At 40.7% G+C, this 21,388-nt stretch overlaps 1 protein-coding gene across 7 annotated transcripts in view; it reads left to right on the top strand.

Annotated features, from left to right (window-relative positions):
* Window positions 1-9,722: 9,722 nt before the first annotated feature.
* HPCAL1 (hippocalcin like 1) overlaps window positions 9,723-21,388 on the top strand; it is a 105,899-nt gene continuing 94,233 nt past the window's right edge. Inside the window, exons 1-2 of one of the 7 annotated variants that reach the window (XM_087882399.1) lie at window positions 10,081-10,192; window positions 10,751-10,970. The gene's annotated coding sequence lies outside the window, so the exon portion shown is untranslated. The other 6 variants (XM_034432086.3, XM_034432085.3, XM_087882401.1 and 3 more) reach the window with 6 other exon arrangements.

Here is a 21,388-nt window from a genome sequence, read left to right as displayed (position 1 = left end):
CTTCTTTTGTGATCTTCTGACAAGCAAAGTCAATGGGGAGGCCAGATTCATTTAACAACCATGTTACTAGCTTAACTGCAGTGCTTCACATAACTGTGGCAAGAAAGTAAAATGGGGCAAAATTCACTTAACAACTGTCTCACTTTGCAACAGAAATTTTGGGCTCAATTGTGGTTGTAAATCGAAGACTACCTGTAGAACGAATATATTTTATTGATTAGCTTAAACAACTATTTTAAGAACTTAAAGAACTTTCTATTTTGAAGCCCAGGAATTAACTTCTTGAATGCATTTATGGGGTTATATTAATTGACTTAAAATCAGCCATCCTTTTGAAGGCCACTTTTAATTGGAAACCCCTAATGTGAACAAATGAACATCAACTGCAGAAGCCCCTAAATTTAATCTTGTTTGCTCACAAGTAAGCTGGCATTGAATCAAGCTGCATCTCTGCTCTCCTGCCGTCTCTCCTTCTGCCAAATACACAGTTAAAATATCTGAAACAAATCAGGCAATGTTCCATAGCCGCTACCTGCCCATTTTTTTCAGTGGTGGGCCTATACTTCCTTCAGTAAGACTTGAATTGTAATTGTTTGCTCTAAAGAATCAGTTTTAATATTGAAACATTTTAAGATTAATATTGTTTGTAAGGACCAGCCTCAGCTGGGTTCTATTTTCAGAAAATGAGAGCTGGTGCACATGTATTGTTTATTGGAGATTTTCTCTCCAATTTATTTATTCATTCCTTTGTTCATTTATTCACTATCCTGCTTTTATTTTGTACAGTCCAAGGTAGCATATGTAATTATGCCTCCTGCATTATCCTCTCACATCAACTACACTCTCAGCATAACTCTTGTAACATAATCTTTTTTTGCAATACATTTCCTAAGAATGTCTTCTTCAACTTAGCAAAAGATCATTCTTTGCCACAAAGTATGTGCAAATAAGGGGCACAGCTGTTGCTGAAAGCAAGAGTCTGATAAAAATATTTTTGTTACACAAGCTTCCACATAAGTAGAACAGGGTATACTTTATGGCAGAGGTTTCCTAGGTGCTTTCATGCAGAAATATTTTCTTATCCCCCAAAGTCCTGAACACCATAGACATTAGCCAAATGTCTGCTTTTCTGTTGTATTTTTAAGCAGTAAGGGACAACTAGTAATATGTGTAGAAAAGCCACACAGCCTTGTATCTGTTTTTAAGTGTTTCCTAGCATGTGCTAAAGCAGAAGCCAGAAGCACAGGAAACTCCTTCTTTAGAAACAGTCAATGTAAACTAGCCTGCCTGGCAGGAAATATGGTCCGAGATAATGACAAATTATCATCCAATTCAGATGAAGGTCAACAGACTAGGAAGGAGAATGGGTGGCCTGTTCCTTTGCAGTTAATAGCATCTTTATCTGCAAATATCAGCCAGGGAAGATTTTCATGACAAGTTAAGAGTTATTGTCTATGCATATTAGCTGAGTTAGTGTTGTTGTTAAAGGCCTAGAAGCATGGTTTTTTCCCTCCATCTCTTTGATCTGAAAAACATCATTCTTGTCCAGACTTAGTGGCCTCTAGCCGAGCTGAATCTTTGTCAATCCAAGATTAGCCCCAAATTACCTTAACGCTACCAACTTTTCCTCGTGCTGAGGCTTATGTGCTTTGTAACAACTGCACGGTGGGCAGAAATTCAACTGATGAAATTTTCTCATGTCATATTTTTCTGCCAAGTAAATATGGCTGCTCCTTTTCAGAAAAGAAACATACATGATTTTGGGGAGTAGTTGCAAGTAGTTAAAAAGATAAAATATTTAGGTATAAGCTTGACAACCAGAAATATAGCAATTAAGGGTAACAATTATGGAGAACTAATGCAACAAATTAAAAAAGACCTAGAGAGATGGGGGAAACTTAAACTATCGCTGTTAGGAAGAATCGCGGCGATAAAGATGAATATACTCCCAAGGCTCCTCTACTTGTTTCAAACTATCCCTGTTAAATTAGAATATTTTTTTTTTTGCAAATTTGAATAAATTAATCGCAAAATTTATATGGGAGGGGAAAAAAATCGAGGATAAATTTAAAAATACTTCAGGACGATAAAACCAGAGGAGGCTTTGGCCTACCAGCCTGGGAAAAATATCATAGAGTGGCAAGTCTAATATGGATTAAGGATTGAGTTAATTTGGACAACCAAAGAGTATTGAAATTGGAAGGTCACGATTTATTAAAAGGCTGACATGCGTATTTGTGGAACATTGGAAACAAAACATACAAACATTTTAAAAACCATATAATAAGAAATTCACTAATTGACACCTGGTTGGAAATTAAACGTAAGCACTATATGAAAGTCCCAGGCTGGATATCTACATTAGAGGCAACAATGCACCCCAATACACCAGCTACTCAAAAAATAATAAGATACAAAGAAATTCTGGATATTAATGGGAGACTTAAATCTCGCCAAGAGCTTAGGGACCAGGGTATAGAAATAGACTGGTGGCCGTATTTACTAATACAAACTAGGTATAAAAAAGACAGTGAAGAAGGAGTTGATATAAAATCCAACCAATTAGATAAATTATTGGAAACTAAAGAGGGAAAATTAATTTCAAAGATCTATAAATACCTACTAGAATTCGACCTGGCAGAAAACATAGTCAAAGGCCAAATGATAGCTTGGGCTAGGAACATTGGAAGAAGTATACAATTAGAAGAGTGGGAAATGATATGGGAAAATAATTGTAGAAGAACAAAGGCAACAACGTTCAAAGAGAACCACTATAAGATGTGGTATAGGTGGTACCTAGCCCCTGCTAGATTGGCAAAAATGTACCCAAATTGTAATCCGATATGTTGGAAATGCAGAAAATCACTGGGAACCTTTTATCATCTTTGGTGGCTTTCCCCAAAAATTAAATTCTGGATGAAAATTAAAATATGGATAACAGAAATAATAGAAGAAGAGATTGACCTAAAACCTGAAATTTTTTTATTAGGCATACTTAAAAAAAGTAGTAGAAAAGAAATAAAATACATCACATTACATATAATTACGGTGGCTAGATTAACCCTAACCCAATCCTGGAAATTAGAACAGTTGCCAACAGAACAACAAATAATCCAAAAAATATTCATATGTTCAATAAGGGTTATTCCTAATAAGATTTATTTCATAAAAAAATAACCTAACCTGCCAGGTATCTTCCTGGGGTCTCCACCCTTCCACCCTCTCTACTTTAGCTCTAGGATGTCTGAGGGTAGCTTTCAGATGTCATTATCCAAAGGCCATAATTGATTCATTGTGCAAGGGAGAGAAACAAACAAGAAGCAAAGAACACAACATGTAAGCAAGAGTAAAGCTACACAACTGAGCAATGCAGCACTGAAAATAAAACGTTTCTGATGCTTTTGGCTATACAGTACTTTCACAGCCAAGAGATTCCACTTCTCTTAAATCCTTGGATGGAAGGCCCAATACCAGGCCTAGACAGGAAAAAAAATGTTCTTACACAAAGCTAAAATTCTAGCAGGCTCTCCAAGCCTGAAATCTGTATTTCCACACCACTGTATTAGGAGAAGATTGCAATTTTATATAGAACAGCAGGGATGGGGAACGATGGCCTTTTTATGACTTATGGACTTCTAACACTCAGAATTCCTGAGCCAGCCAGGCTGGTTCAGGAATTCTGGGAGTTGAAGTCCACTAGTCATAAAGGGGCCATCATTTCCACCTCTGTAGTAGAGTGTTAAAATACTTGAAATTACCAACATTCTAATCCACTATAGCTCATGAGTGGGCTAGAATAATAACAGTAGAGAATGAAATAAATCTAGTAGAGCTCTTCCTCATGATCAGTTTAGTGTTCCTTGAACTGGCAAAATGACGTGTCAGATATTTTTTACTGCCTGGACTGTCAGCCCTATATCTGCTATTGGAATATGTGACAGTGATACAATCCTTACAATATCATTGGGGAACAAATTAAGGAAGCTAATTGGTGGATTACCTCCATGCTTCTTCCAAGCAGCCAACAATCACTCTCCTGAATGAATGGGTAATAAATAAGACTGTTGACCTTGATTGCAGATCAGTACCTGGCCTGGAGCTTTTAACCACCTTCCAAGTTGCTCAACTGATAGTACATAGGCAAAGAGTAAGGAGCATTGGGGATGCTCCTTCCTGCTTCAGCCCATGCATCTTCTCCATACCTGCAGAGTGAAGGAAGAGAAAGAGCCCGCAATGTCCCTTGCTGATCCTCATTGGGCTCAAGCCCTATCAATCAGACAGTTTTACTCTGCTTTTGCTCCCTTTGTTGCAAACACAGGGAGGTTGGTTGAAGCAGAGGGAATCTTTGATGATGCATTGCAAGAGCATCCTCCCACTTCCATCTTTGCCCTTCCTTGGTGCCTGTGACTTGTCAGTAAAGCTGGTTGTGCAGGCAAGGTCAGCACTCTTTCAAAAAAACACTAAATCTGTTTGAAAATAGCCCCCCAAACAGCTGACAGGTACGTAATGAAGTAAAGCCTCTCTCACTCCACCCGCTCTCCCCCACGGTCTGCCGATTTGGAGAATGTTTGGCAGGCATTGGCAGATCAGCTCTCCACTCTGCCAGCCCATGGATCAATGAAGCAGGAGAGTCTCTCTTGTTTTACTGGGTCATCTGCTCTGCCATCTCTCCATCATGAGATGCATTTTTCTAAATGCAAAAACAAGCTGCTCATAGTGCCTGAGCCACAATTATTGAGGCTCTGTGGCAGTTTCCCAATAATTAGGAATCTCTACTAAGAAAGACAAGAAAGGCTTGGAGCAAGGGTCTGTGGCCAGTGAAGAAAGGGAACCACATTAATGGCAGAGATTTTTCACCCAAAATTGACTACCTCTCATTATTTCATCTTGACTTCTGTGACTTTTGCAGTTTCTTGGGAAAAGAAGGGTGTGTATAGAAGAAAGACAAAGGGTTTGATTAGCTGGAACAAGCCATTTGGTAAGAGATGAAAATAAAGGTGTATGAACATAGCATAAGGTTAAGTGTATGAACATAGCATAAACACACATTCATTCCTCAGTGTCTTCATTCTCCAATAATTCTCTTGATACAGTCATGCCCTTAAGATTCAGGCAAATGGCCCATGCTGGATCAGGCCAAATCCAATCCAGAATGCACTCAAAGGCCTCTGGGATTCCCTTAAGCTGTACACAGGTTGCATAACATTCTTTGGCTTTTTGCAAGCCCGGGTCTAATCTGCTGGGGGAAGGAGGGAAGGAGGGGGAAGGGAAGAGTTTCCCAGTAAAACAGGACAGCCAGTGTCCTGTTTTACTAGGCAATTTCTGCTACCTCTTGAATTAGCTGCAAGTGAAACTAAAGAACCAGACTGTCCCACTGTCCAAAGCATAATAGCTCAAGAAAATAAGGCACAGTGATTGGAGGAGACAGGGCTAGCCACAGTACCAGGAATTACCAATATTGCCAGGTATCATGAACCATGTCATCAGGAAGCAACTAAGGTCAGGTCCATAGCAAAGCTGTGTTGGGAAGAAAGAGAAAGCATTTCATTAAACGTGGAACAGAGAAAAATGATTTAAAGCTCCTTCTGCTATAGGCTGGAGACAAGACAAAGGCAACATCGTAAGGACATGGCATTTAAAAAGAGTTTGTAGAGCATATTTCTGCCTGTTAGAGAAACATGAGGATGAGCCCCCAGTTGAAAGCTCTTCCACCCAATGGTTGTAATGAGGAGGAGCTACCAATTCAAAAACTGACAGTGGTTCTGCTTAATCAATCCCAAAACACCAATTCATCAGGAGGAAAACTGTGATATGGCTTTCCATATGCCTTCTCATCTTCTCTTTGTCTTTCCCTGGAAAGATGGGTTTATAGATATACCCCTACTGATATGTACAGATAGCATCCTACTGACGTTACATTTCCCTGGAAGCTCTTTCTTCTCTCTGTCTCTTTCACAAACACACGTCTTGCTTTCTCAGAGTCATAAAAATATTTCAAAAGCAAAGTCACACTAACACCATCCACAAAGTGTATATGTCACAATGAAACATCTGACGGTTTGCAATTGTTTGTTGCTTTTATTAATATCAGAAGAGAGTTCTGCAAGATAGAGATAATGTTGTGCTAGTCGAAAGAAGAAATTTGACAAGAAACAAGATCCATATCAAAATCTATTGGCAACAATAAATCTAAGCAGAAGTACTGCATTTACTTAAGAGCCAGCAGACTGCTTGTTATTCTCAGATTTGTTAATTTCAATGCCATCCCCAAGATGCTGCCCGTTAAAATCTGATTCACATTTTGGGAATCAAGTGGCATAATTTTAATAAATGATGATGATGATGATTTCTCTGTTGTTCTAATTTTTTTCTGATCCCACTCCCCCCAAAAACCCATTGATTTGCAGGCATTCCCATCTTTTTACAATGATTACATGGAAAATGGTAATCCTTCTATTAAGTGAAGCCCAAAGAATATTTCTCTTCCACTCAACTCCTGCCCAGTAGTCCAAACACTGATTAGGATATTAGTTATGTCAATCCTGAAGGGTTTGTTCTTTAAGCTATTATAGAAAATGGTGCTCAGTGGTTTGAGAGATTTATTAGAAAAGGGCCTAAGAGATGCATTTGAAACATACATCGTTGTTGTATGCTCAGTTACCTGGGTTAAAGTCCTATTAAATTTGAGGGAGGTGACTATGTCTTTGTGAGTAAATATTAATGGCATCAGATTACAGACAGGATCAGAGGAAGTAGAAGTGCTTCATCTTGGGTGTTGTGAAGCCAAGTTTAAAGATATCTTTCTGCAAAGGACTCCCTATATATCTTTTTATCTGTAATATGTGAGATTTATAGCACAATTCTACACGTATCTATTCAGGAGTGACTTAGGAAAAGTTCAGTGGGACTTTCTCTTAGGATATAGGCATGGCAACCTTTCCCAAATTAGCCAATTTCCAAAAGGACTGCAAAAACTGGATGATTACTAGATGGCATAAAGCAGGGTGTCAAACTCAAGGCCTGGGGGCCGGATCTGCCCTGAGAACAACAAAGGACTGGCTTGTAGTGCCTCTTCCAGTGAAAATGGAGCTTGCGAGGGCTGCGGGCAGCCCTCCCAAGCTGTTTTCACTGCAGAGGGTTGCAGGAGACCATTGCAGCTGAAAACGGAGCTCAGGAGCCTCTTTTCACTGGCAGAGTGCTCGGGCTACCACAGACACCCCAACACAAGTGACGTTGAGCTGGCCATGCCCATCCCGGCCATGCCCACCCTGGCCCCCCAAGGTCAAACATAACCCTGCAGCCCTCAATAAAATCAAGTTTGACAACCCTGGCATAAAGGAACATATTAATCTCTGCTCTGCCGTTGGGTAAATGTCTAGATTTTTGAAGCTGAGAAACAGCCTTCTCTGAGGACCAATAATGAGAATTCTGGGAATTGAACTGAAAGATTCAGAGAGTGGCCATCTTGGGGATGGCTGGTGCCCAACAGAGCAAACCTACTGTTAGACCTCACTACTCAAAAGTGAGCCATTGGCCATTACAGGTGAGCAAATTTAGTATTTCATACATGGATTTCAGCCTCATAGAATCCAATGCAGTTGACTTCAGATTAGTCAAATGTATATTTGCTTTGATAGTCTTCTATTTTACAAGCTGACTGCAAAACCAAGCTTTGCAGAACTTCCCAAAGCATTTTTCAGATTTACTAGATTTACAAAATAATGTAAGATTTATTATGAGGATTATTTTTGTTCGGAGTCTTTTCACAGTTTGTGTTTTCATTTCACTTTTCCTCCATCCAGCAAATACTTTTTAGCAAAACCCCTTTCATGTTTACTCTACTGAGAAACAATTTCTGCCAACTAATAAGCCCCTAAACAGAGATTTAGAAAATGATGCTTTCTCTCAAGAGAGTGGTACAATGATCTGAACAATCACTAGTTGGAAGCAGTTGTGTTTTTTGTATCTCTTTGTTGCATCAAAGCCACAGTATAAAACAACTGAAAGACACCATACAAGATCAGAAAATGTGAAGAAAGCTGGCCCATAAAATTGCAGAGAATTGGACACCTCCAGTAGTGAAATCCATTTTTTTTTACTACCGGTTCTGTGGGCGTGGCTTGCTGAGCATGGTGTGGCTTGGTGGGCATGGCAGGGGAAGGATACTGCAAAATCCACATTCCCTCCCTACTCCTGGGGAAAGGATATTGCAAAATCTCCATTCCCACCCCACTCTGGGGTCAGCCAGAGGTAGTATTTGCCAGTTCTCTGAACTACTCAAAATTTCCGCTACCGATTCGTCAGAACCTGCTGGATTTCACCCACTGAACGGATAGCATCATGATCAATAGCACCAAAGAGCTGAGGTGGCGCAGTGGTTAGAGTGCAGTATTGCAGGCTACTTCAGCTGACTGCTAGCTGCAGTTCGGCAGTTCAAATCTCATGGGCTCAAGGTTGACTCAGTCTTTCATCCTTCCGAGGTGGGTAAAATGAGAACCCAGATTGTTGGGGGCAATATGCTGACTCTGTAAAACTGCTTAGAGAGGGCTGTAAAGCACTATGAAGCAGTATATAACTCTAAGTGCTATTGCTAAGTGCTATTGCTATCTGCTCCAGTAGTTATATTGGAGGATGCCTGGGTTGAGGAAAACTGGAATATGTATCTTCCTAGAAACAGTGAATTCAGTGATAACCTCCAAATGGATGTGCATAGAACTGTGCTAAAAAAACCTATCTCTGCTATGCTGAAGTTGTCTGGATTTTTGCAGCCCAAAAGATAGGCCTATAAAATGAATTAAAGATTGCTCCATTAGACAGTAGGCCTTTCCTTTTGTGTGTGGTTTAACGCATCACCAAATACAAAATCGACTTTTGACCACAATTGAGCCCAACATTTCTGTTGCTAAGCGAAAGATTTGTTAAGTGAGTTTTGCTCCATTTTACCACCTTTCTTGCCACAATTGTTAAGTGAATCACTGCACTTGTGATATTAGTAACATGATTGTTAAGTGAATCTGACTTCTCCATTTACTATGCTTGTCAGAAGGTTGCAAATGGTGATCCCATGACCCCAGGACACTGCAACGGTCATAAATATGAGTCAGTTGCCAAGCATCTGAATTTTGATCACATGATCAGGGGGATGCTGTAATGGTTGTAAGTGTGAAAAAATGGCTATAAGTCACTTTTTTCAGTGATGTTGTAACTTTGAACGATCACTAAATGAACCGTTGTAAATCGAGGACTACCTGTAATGGCAGTGTTGGTAAAAAAAAAAAAAAAAATACAGGGACAAATTGGGTAGTTTGGATCCGGTTCAAAATGTTCGTGCTACAAAACCTATTAATTTTTTTAAAAATTCCCAGACCCCTGATCAAAAGTCAAATAGTGACAGAAAATTGGTTGCATTTGCACAACTCCCCACCACCACCTTATGGACCCCCCCCCCAGTTCTCCCAGCACCCATTTTTTTAAAAAAAACCTGGTCTGGATTTCTATTTCCACCCTGTATTCAGAAGGAGTTGCCCTGCCTTGAATGGCCAGTATTTTCAGGTCAGAGTCTCATCAGCGACTTAGGATGGCTAAGCCTCAGGTCACATTCCCAAAAGCTTAGCCCTGTGTCTTGTGAAAGGAGCCTTCGCTCTTTTCGGGAAAGCGAAGGACCCGCGTTAAGGTTGCTTCCCTTCTGAACTAGAGACGAACCCCAGCGCCCTGGGGAATGAGAGGGGGATTTTTCCTTTGCAAGGCTCTCCGGCGACCGTGTAAACAGCGAGGAAACAAACCCAGTAGTTCGCGGGAAACAAAACGCGAAGCCCCGAAAGGCGCACGAAAGAAAAGACCGGAGACCAACCCGATCGGGTGAGGAAATCATTTTACACGAGTAGGTGGGAATATAGACGATCCTCCCCAGAATCGCCACCGTTGCGCTCGGGGCAGCGTTTCCGTTTGCACGGTCAGCGAGGGAAAGTGCCAGGAGTGCATTATATTCAAAGGCGTGTGTGGGGCGAGCCTCCCCGTTCCTCCCGGCCGCTTCTCTCTCCCCCCACCCCGCCCCCAGCGATTTGATTTTCCACAGACGACAGAGGCAAACTCTGCTCCCTCAGCCAGCTAAGCGACAAAGAGCGCACTTTGTTAGTTCAGGACTTCCTGGTAACTTCCTGGCTGCTTTTAGGCAAAGCAGCGTGCGGCTTGTGTAAGTGTGTGTGTATGTGTATGTGTGGGGTGGGGTGTGTGTGTGTGTAGCGGGATATACCAAATGCGGCGCTGCTGCGGGAGGCGCTAAGCCCTTCCCGGCCGAGTCCGGTTGCTTTTGAGAGAGGAAGGTTTCCTTTTCCTCCAGGCGGTGAGACGCCCGCTCTGGCAAAAGAGACCGGCGGCCAGGTGAGAAACGGGAAAGCGTGGGCCGGGCAGAAGTTTGGAGTCCTGTCTCTGAGCGGCCACCCCTTTCCCGGGCGGGTTTGGTTCCCGCCTCCTATCCATTCTGCCCTGGCAGCGGCTTTGAGCGCAGCTTCTTTCTGCGGCGACCGTAAACCTGCGCGGAGGTTGTGCCGCTTAGGAGCGCTTCCCGAGGGGCCCCGGGGCGGTGAGCGGCGCGCGCGCGCCGATGGGGCACTGAGCGCGGCCCTTCAGAGGCACCAGAGGCGCTTTCGCTGCTGCCTTGAAAACTTCTCTCTCTCTCTCTCTCCCTCTTTTTCTCTCGGCTTCCTCCCTCCCCTCCTCCTCCTCCTCCTCCTGCTGTGTGACTCCGCAGCTTTGCTTCCTCTCGGGCTGCTGCTTCTCGCCCTTCCCGCTGGGTCCCTTCGTTTTGCTGCCTCGCCGGCGCCGAAGCGGAGCGGTCGTTCCTGCGAGAGAGCAGCACCGCCCCCCCCCGCCCCCCTCCCCCGAGCAGAGTCGTCCGTCGCCGGCGATCCCACGCAAAGGTCCGGTGGTGCGAGCGAGAGAAAGGAGGAGCGCGCAGCCCAAGGAGCCTGGTAAGAGGGAACTGGATGGAAGGCGCAGCTGGTGCGGGTGGACCTCGGGGGACATTCCGGCATTCCCTACACGCCACTTTCTCACTCTCTTTACATCAGTTATTTTCTTCTTCTCTTCCTCCCTCTTGGCACCTCTTTATCAGGCTAGTATGACTCCTGAGAGACTTTCTTGGACGGACTCGTTGAATTGGAGTAGTGTGTAAACAGCTGCTTAACAGGAATAAACCAGGGTTGAGGGGTTCTGGACAGCAAGCCAGGCTTTCTCAAGCCCTGATTTTTGCGGATGCCCCTTTCTTCTTTCATTCTTCCTTTCGCCTCTTAACACGTATGTAACATTTCCCAACATGGGTTAGGCGTCGGGGCTGGCCAAGGTGTGGCGAGATAGATGTGTGGTGGCGCTTGCAGGCTGGCCTTGCCTATAGAAATGTGGCGAGTTGGGCGATCCTACAAATGGTTTTTGCGCCGGTGGGTCCCAGCCCTCCACGTTAAATCGTCACGATTTATCGTATTAATTCATTTCGCAGAAGTGTTGTGGACGGTTGTTTGGGTTGCGGTGGGGAGTGCTGTGTTGAGATTCGTTTGTTTAAGCCAGGTACAACTTCCCTTCGTGCCAGAGAACTTATCCTGCTGGAGACAGATGTCTCTTCTAATTAAGCCTTCTCAAAATATACGCCTCCCCTCCCCACCCGCATGTTAAATACATGTTAAACAGCCTCTTAGTTTATTTACACTTGTCAAAAAATAGTAAGATAACTTTCTTCAGCCAGTTAGCTTCTTGATGAGTAAACATGTTCTATGCAGTAAAAGAATATTAAAGTTATTGGTAGCCCACAGGTTTTGTGTTAGGAGTAGTTAATATTTGACTTGCTGTATGAACAAATGCATAAATATTAAACCATTTGCCAACTTTAACTGAAAGTGTCTCACTTTCTCCATATTACTCTGTCAAAATCTGGGGGTTTTTTTGTTTATCAGTCCTAATTTTCTTTTCTGAGAGGAAATCTGATGATCTAGATTGGTATTGTTTAAAAGAAAGCACCTGTTTCATCATGGAGATTTTAAAGCATCCTTTTAGGGGAAATATTTCCTATCTCAATTGGGTAGGTAGGTTATTGAGACGGCAGATTTAAATTTCTGGGCCAATTTCTGGCAATTATAGCTTCTTCAGGGATGACAATAATAAACTTTTCAAATGGTTTTCAGCCCTGCTTCCCTTAGGACCATTCTGAGTTGAAGCATGCTTTTAAATTTAGGAATTGTTGGTAAATTGTTGGTGCTTTACATAAGTTCTTCCCAGTGTTCATTCAGTGGTTACCATTGCTGCAGAAAAGGGAAAAAAATCCTGTGATAATAGTTATATCTGCTTTGACTTTGAAGCACCCTGCTTCCTCATCTCCTTTCTCCAGTCTGTGCATATTGTCATTTTTTTCTGAATATTTTAGATGGTTTGGACACATGCCATTCAGAAAAATTTCAGATTACAAGTAAGGAAATTCCTCCATTCTTTTACAGTATAAATTTTATGCATCTTGAACTGAAACTTAGTTGTTGCTCAGTTATTATATTGTTGATCCCTACTTTTTTCCTCATAAATTCTGTACAATTAGTCCCAGTCAAGATTGAATACCATATGCTATATATACCTTCAGGAAGGAACTTTGTTACCTATACATTCTGTATTGTTTAATTGATCTTTATAAAGCCTGAAGGAAAAAAAAATTCTGATTTTAGATTCATTTTTAATGAACTGCTTTCATGTTCTTTGGTAGAAGTACTTATTTGCTGTGATTTAGGCACATGTTAAAATGATTAGATCTTTTCCACTGAGAGATAAATTATTTAGTTGATACATGGAGTATTTTAGAAAAGAAAAGCTTACAACTACATTTTTTTCACTAGATTAAAGCAGAAATTGTCATTAGGTACTATAGACTTACTCATGTGATGAAATTTATTATCAACATTGAATTCAACAAATCCTATAAACTGTCCTGTGTAAGATTTTATTCTTGAAGTAATTTTATAGTCTTATATAATACTGTTGCTTTTGTAAAGGTTATACATGTTTAATTCTGCATCTAGCTCAGTGCAATTCTTCCTGCTGAAGTCTATAGGCTTTAGTGAATGTAAGTGAACACAAAACACCACTTAAAATCCAGTTGGCAGAATTGATGTACCTTTAAAAATGTTCTTACATGTGGCTCGTTTTGTATTATGTACTGGACTTTGTATCATAACTGCATTGGGAATGAGTCTGAAACACTGTTTCTTGTTTCTATAGTTTCTAATACAAAATAAGTTATTTAATCTCAGATCTATTGCATCATATAAAATGTATCAGAAATATATATCCTATGATATATAGTGAGAAAGGCTGATACATTATACATAGAGTAGCAAGTAGTCACTTAGTCAGTCAGGTTGACTATATTAATTAGATGATGTTGATCACTTCTGGTGTTTGAACTGCTGTTTTTCAATTATAAAAAAAAATACTACAAGAGAAACCCATCAAATAATAATGGCTATTATAGATATTATATAAAGTTTCGGGAATTCAATTTTAATTTTTTAAAGAAGCACATGTCTAAGATAACAATTTGCCTCTTCAGCTTAGTTCACATTTTTCTTTTTAACAAGGCATATAGAAATTAACTTTCCAATTTCTATATACCTTGCTCTTGAGGTGTTCTATACAACCAAAGGAAAGGGATGTTCTTCTCCATTCCCTGGAAAAAAAGTTATGTAATGCTAAAAATCATTCTTTGGGAAATTACATAATTTGAAGCACTATATTTATATCCGAAATATAAGATTATAGATTCAGAAATCACGCATTTGGCTGAACATGATTTCTGAATTATTTGGTACTATAAATTTGTGGAATTTGGAACTAAGTTTTTTAATCTGAGAAATAAATTTATTCACAAGAGTATTCAAAGGCATATTGTTTCTATTAAAAAGACTGTATACTTTATAATTTGAAAGGTGATAAATGCAAATTTATAGATGCAAATGAAAACATCTGGGGTCCATTGATTTGTTCTAGAGAAAATAACCAGAGGAGTTACAAATTTGAGTTAATGCCTTTTGTGCTAGGCAAATCATGGCTTATGTAAACTTATAAGCAGGTGTATTGAGGAAAGTAAGGAGACATAGCTGAATATAATTAAAAGTCACTTGAAAGAGTAATTAGTTGCTATAGTAGAAACTACATATAATAGCCCCTCTTATTTATATGTCCTGCAGTAATGTGTAAGTGACATAAGGCAGGCAGACTTACAGGTATCTCTTCACTGCCAACAAAACAATGATTTATTTTATTTTTATTCAAAACTGAGGAAAATGGTTTTTAGGAGAGCTTGCCATTTTTATTCCATAGAAAACTCTGGGCTTCTTAGAACCCAGTTACTTTCATATGAAATAAAGGTCCTTATTTTGTTTTGACAAAACCTTTGCTCCTGTGATTTAAAAAAAAATGAGGAAGAGATTGATCCCATAGTTCAGGAGGCTAGAGGAGATGACTCTGAGGAGAGCTGATGAGCTCACATAGAATAAAGCAGGAAGCAGTATAATTCTGTAGGATGGAGAGGGAAAGTACGCACATTGAAGATCTAGAACTAGGTCTGAATGAATTAAGAGGATAGAGTGGGCAAATTAGACTAGGACTGTGAACAATGGGAAGTGGTGAAGGAACCCAAGAGGGTTAACATGAGAGGAAGGGGAAACAACAGTAATTGTTGGGATGGCAAATTAAAGACAGAAGTTGCATTCATGGTAGTGTCCCTTCTCACAGGCAAGCAAGTTAAGCTGATTAGTTGTTTTGGGTTTATATAGTTATACAAGACTTTGTGAAGTTTGTAGCACAGCAATTCCTCCAAATGACAAACTTCAAGGATCCCTCCCCTGACCTAAACCAATGGTTTGATTGGGACTAAGGTTGGGCAAGAATCAACATACCATTTAACCTCAGTCATCACATTTCAATCTACGGAGCAAACAAAATAATACAGGAGTGGAACCTCGACTCCACTCCCAAATTATTATTATTTTTTCAGTGGAAACAAACATCTAACTTCAAAGCCATTTCCTTCAATGAAAAACACAAGCCTGCTGGGCCACATATAGTCCTGGAAATCTGCACCCTACTTTTGAGAAAACCACCCTTGTTGCCTCCCCCTGCCCCATTTTATTGGCATGTGTTCTCCATAGAAACAGCTGCAGAAAACCTCAACCCTCCTTCTGGTTTAACCAGCCAGAGTGAATTCCCAACAGCTATCTAGCCCTAGAAAGCACACCACATGTTGAGGGCAAGAGCCTTGCACCACAGCTTTTGGACCCTATGACCCCATTTGGACAGTAATTAACCCTCGCATACACATCACAGCTACTTACATTTGGATCCCTGCCAGAACCCTGCTAGACTATCCAGTGATGCACTTATCCAGGTTTTGTAAGTGCTTGTTCCATTCTGCTGTGCGTGTTTACACTCCCTACCAATTTTGTAATAGAATTGTTGTAGAAAAAATGCTTTTAAAAATTAAAAAAAAGCCTCTGATGATTGCGCAGCTCAGCTGGGTATGGGGGGCAGGGATTTTTGCTACCAGTTCTCCGAACCACCCGCCACCATTGCTACTGGTCTGAATCGGGAGCATTTCACCCCTGCCTGGCAGCAAAAATAACTTGTTCCCCCTGTCCCCTTTTCATTCTGTTTGGCCAAAAACGTTTTGGTTTATAGCTTCTTTCCAAGAACTTTTAAAATGTCAAGGTGGAGGAGCTATGAGGGACATGGCATATGATTTGATGGACTTAGATGGAACAGATTTAAAAGTAGAGACATCTTTATAGGCACAAGTCTTGCCCTTGAGAAATTCAGCAAAATTATTCTTCAATTCCTCTGTCACATGTGAGAATGGCCATTTGGGCCCAACTCAATTTGTATATGGCTTGGGATGTGATCTTGAAAGGGAAAAATGATGACTAGGGAATCCTGTATGATGCAGTAGAGGTTTGTGGTAATCTTAAATAAAAAAAGAGAACAGTAGATTTAAATAATGGGTTTATGTTTTAAGGTGAATTCATCTGTTTAGAATTTAGGATCAATTGCTAGTTCTTCATGATGATATCAGTGGAAATTATCAGTCTTCCCAATGGACTACGAATCCTAGAGAGAACCCTTCATTGAAGTAGGTTTCTATCAGAGGAATTTTTATGTATGAACAATTGAGAGGGGTTGATGGGCAAATAATGTTTTAACCACACTCAATCCACATGGAAACATACAATGGTATGTTAGAATAATTGAAATTGAGGCATTTTTGTGTCAAATGATCAAAATGGAATGACAGCCTCCCTGGTAAAGGTATCCAGTTAAATAAAGGGAAATCAAACTACATGAGAATCAGAATGCAACCTTAAGAATTCCATGCTACATGTACTAGACTCTGTTTTCATAAGAATCAGGTAAGAACATACCTATTTTCATTCCCTTTAATAAAGAAGGTGCCTGCAGAATCAGAGAGAAATGATCACCATGCTTCCCATATTTTGCTTCCTGTGGCTATTATAGAACAATTCAAGCGCCAAACTATGAATGGACATCTGAAGGGGGCCAATGTGCCAAAGGAAAGAAACTGCATGCTATTAGTCAGTCACCCTAAAGTTTTGTTAATGCAAATGATAAAATATGAAATTAAGAAATCCCTAAGTAACTGAGAAGCAGATCAAGACTAATATTGTCTGTTCACATGATCCTTGGTCTACCAGTGATATCAGGGTTACAAGTTGATATACATATTTTATTTCTGTCATATTTTTATGACAGAACTGAGGCCCCTTTCAATAGAGGAAGAAAATGGCATGCAAATGGATTATTTCTTATCCAGAATGCATCTATGCATATATGAATTGTAAGATATATTGACAATAACCTTACACGTCATTCTGCAGGTGCAAAGGGCGTAACCCTGACTAAATGGGAAAGAGAAACACTTACATGAGAGTCCTGTTGAGTCTATTCATGTTGTGGAGTGTATGAAAGATATAAAATTGTCTGATAACTTGCTTTCAAAATTGCATTGCAGTCAATGCAGGTAGTCCTCAACATATGACTGTAATTGAATTATGGCTATTCCAGTCTTAAGCAGACTATGAGATGATCATGCCCAATTTTATAACCTTGTTGTAATGGCCGTTAAGTGAATGCTTCAGTCCAGTGGTGGGATTCAGCCAGTTCGCACCACTTCGGGAGAACCGGTTGTTAACTTTCTGAGCAGTTTGGCAAACTGGTTGTTGGAAGAAATCATTAGGGCAGAGAACCGGTTGTTAAATTACTTGAATCCCATCACTGCTTCAGTCATTAAGTGAACCTATTTTAGCCAGTGGGAAGTAAACACCAGTTCCTGGAAAGAGAGAAAAGAAGTCATAATGTGTAGTCAGCTGACTGCAGGACACTCCAAGGGGCTGTAAATGTTGGCCAGTTGCCACGCCCCCAAAATTCAGTCACATGACTTGGGAGGGACAGCCATTAGATCTTTGAAACTGGGTTGTAATTAGCTCCGGGAAGGTCTGTCATAACTTTGAACAGTCTCTGAGGAAATACCTGTATTGTTTGTCCACGTGCATTTGTACCGTTTATGTGTATTTTGTATTAATGAAACTTACATAAGATGGAATTAAATTGAAATAAATATTTATAAAGCAGCTGCAGGTAACTCGTTTGTGGCAAGAGAGAATATAAGATTAAAGAACAAACATGTCAAAGTACTAAGCAGTACTTTGATATGTTTGTTTAGTTTTTATCTTATTAGTAATGGTTCAGCATCTTAACTGAATTCTCTTGTTTCTCAAACCCACACAAGATAAGGCACATAACTACGGGAGTTTTTTGCATTTTGGCTTCAGTATTAACATTTCAGCTATGGGAAATGGGTGGAAAGGAGATAGTACAGTGTAGTATTCTTCCTTCAGAACTATCATCAAAACTGTCTTAAGATTCTACCAGCTGCTCCATAGACATCTTTGTGTGTGAATTGCATCAGATTTGTACATCCTGCTAAAGTCTCTGTGCAGATAAGCAATACTTGCTACCTTTAACAAAACACCTTCCTTTGTAGTAAGTGATCTTGGCTCATTTAAGTTCTCATATAGACTGTTAAGAGTTCTGTCTAAAGACAAATATCGCTTTTCTTTTCTAAAGAAAGATTGATGAAGTAGTTGGGATAAAGAAATACATTTTGCCCATGCCTTAGATTTTTGGCATATGTATTATGTAAAGTTGATTTTAGAACTCTTAGCAGTGAGATAGGGAGGGAAAGGAGAATGTTTATATGAGCCAAAAATCAGATATATATGTGGGTGTAAAGTCAGCTGGTATTTACATCATTTTTAAAAGTTTGCTTGGATACTGAATAATGACACTCTATTTACAGTGCATTTGTGATATAGGTACTTCTTCAATTTTGTAAAAGTGAGCTACATAGAAGTTCCCCATTCTGGAGGTCCTTTTAGTATGAGAGAACACAATCCTGGTCCTTTCTAACTTCTTACTCTAATCTCTGCAGTCAGTCTTAATTCTGCTCAGCTGTTCATAATTCAGTTTCTTTCTTTAAACAACTTCTCAATAATTAACACTGTTACTTAGAACTGATTTATTAATACTCCTTGCTTTATATATGGAGAACTTGTGAAGGACCAGCCCATTAGGCCATTTGTGATGGCCTCTTGTATGTGGGGTGCCACAAGGGTCGGTTCTCTCACCCCTTCTGTTCAACATTTATGTGAAGCCGCTGGGTGAGATCATCCGTGGTTTCGGGGTGAAGTACCACCAGCACGCTGATGACACTCAGCTGTACATCTCCACCCAGACCACCCCAATGATGCCCTTGAAGTGATGTCCCAGTGCCTGGAGGCTGTGCGGATCTGGATGGGGAGAAACAGACTCAGGCTCAACCCATCCAAGACCGAGTGGCTGTGGTTTCCGACATCCCGATATAGTCAGTTGGTGCCATCACTGACTATTGGGGGTGAGTCATTGGCCCCCATGGAGAGGGCTCGCAACCTGGGTGTCCTCCTGGACTCACAGCTGTCTTTGGAAGAGCACTTGATGGCTGTGGCCAGGGGGACTTTTTATCAGGTCCGCCTGATTCGCCAGTTGCATCCCTTTCTGGATCGGGACTCGTTAAATACGGTCATTCATGCTCTTGTTACTTCCTGCCTAGACTACTGCAATGCTCTCTACATGGGGCTCCCCTTGAGGAGCACCCGGAGGCTCCAGCTGGTCCAGAATGCAGCCGCATGGGTGGTTATGGGAGCAGTGTGGCGCTCCCATGTGACCCCCCTCCTGCGCGAGCTGCACTGGCTCCCGGTGGAGCTCCCATGTGACCCCCCTCCTGTGCAAGCTGCACTGGCTCCGGGTGCGCTTCAAGGTTTTGGTTACCACCTTTAGAGCGCTCCATGGCATCGGACCGGGCTATTTACGAGACCGCCTTCTGCTACCAATAGCCTCTCACCGACCAGTACGCTCCCATAGAGAGGGGCTTCTCAGGGTGCCGTCGGCCAAACAGTGTCGACTGGTGGCCCCCAGGGGGAGAGCCTTCTCTGTGGGGGCACCTACCACCTGGAACAAGCTTCCCCCGGAGATACAGAGGATCCCGGATCTGCGCACGTTTCGTCGTGCTCTGAAAACATTTTTATTTCAGCAGGCTGGCCTGGCCTAACTCTCCCTTTTAAATTTTTAAATCATTTAATCTGTTTTACAAATTGGGTGTTTTAAATTTGTTTTCGGCCAAAATATTTAATAATTTTAATGGACTTTTAATGTTTGTATTATCTGTATTTTATCTTGGCTGTTCACCACCCTGAGTCCCCCAGGAATAGGGCGGTATATAAATTTGATAGATAGATGATAGATAGATAGATAGATAGATAGATAGATAGATAGATAGATAGATAGATAAATACTCAGATGCACACTGACAATCCATGTGGCTCAGGGACTAGTGGTATTACATGTGCTGAATCACCAGCGCCATTTGAGCTGTGGTGGTGCAGTGGTTAGAATGCAGTACTGCAGGCGACTTCTGCTGACTGCCGGCTGTCAGCAGTTGGGCAGTTCGAGTCTGTAAACTGTTTAGAAGCACTGTGAAGCGGTATATAAGTCTGAGTGCTATTGCTATTGCTATTTACTAGCTAGGAGATGCCAGGTTTGAAAAACATTGATTTAAAGGCTGACAAAACAGAAAGTCAACGTAGTAATGCTTGTCAGCTAATTCAAAATCTGTTTAGAATCGTCTTGTTTTTTCTATTTGTTGCAAGTTAAATTAGTTTTGGTATGTGTTTTAAAAAGGAGACGTCAGTATATATATTTGTAAAATAAAAAAAAAAAACCAAAACTTCTATGTACTTATTTGGGAAATACAAATGCTTTCAACATAATAGCATTTTTCACTGACTCTTTCCCATCTCTCTGGGGAAAGAAAAATATTGAATGGTGGGAAGATCACAAAATTTTACTGAAAATAAAGTGAATCAAAAGCTTCATATAGTACATTTTCACAGCGTAACCTTTACCCTTTCCCTCCACTGAGTCAAACAATCATGAGCTTTCTTTAGCCTGTCTCTCAAATGGATAAGCATGCAAAATCTTATTCATCTCTAAACCAGATTGTTGGAATAGCAGAACATGGTCCAGTGTTCACTGATTGGCTGCCTTCCAATTGTGTATCACAAGGGCACTAGGTTTGTTTGCTATTTAGGGTACATACAACTATTTTTGACAATAATGTTTTATGATTTCTCTATTACCACAGTCTGCCAGGGTGAGTGGGAAGATCAGGTCAGTAGGCATTCAGGCCAGCCCTACCCACTTGTTTTGCATGTCCTTTTTTTTACAGCAAATTGTCCTTTTTTTAAAAAAGGAAAAACACAAATATCCTCCCCCTCATGCTTTCTAAATGTCATTTTGTCTGTCTTGCATGGATAGTAGACTTCCTTAGCTTGTTTCATCTCTCTCCATCCCTATTCTATTGATCTTTTCTCTAAATGTCTGCATGCACTGCAAAAAAGGAATAATCTTTAGATCCCATTGCATAACCATCAGTTTTATTTTAACATTTGAAAGAGACATTTGCATGCAGGTATGTAAGGAGAATCTACTGATATGTATCTTCTGCATGCGAGTGTGATGTCTACCATGCATGCATGGTATTATCTCTTTGGGAAGGGCAGTGGTAATGCAAATTTGTAAACAACGATGGTCCAAATTCAGGACAGCCATAGCATCTGCAGTAAGCCTGGAGAAAGTTGTATGAAACATAAGGCACATTTTACATACCACACCGGGCAAATGTGTGATGTTTCCTATTAAATTGTCATGATACATAACACCAAGCATTGTGGTTTGTACATACAGTTTATTA

This window comes from Pantherophis guttatus, chromosome 1, assembly GCF_059756535.1.
Source record: "Pantherophis guttatus breed Tessera chromosome 1, ASM5975653v1, whole genome shotgun sequence".
NCBI classification, from domain to species: Eukaryota; Metazoa; Chordata; class Lepidosauria; order Squamata; family Colubridae; genus Pantherophis; species Pantherophis guttatus.
Note: the sequence above shows the minus strand (reverse complement) of the source record. Positions and strands in the feature narration are given on the sequence as shown.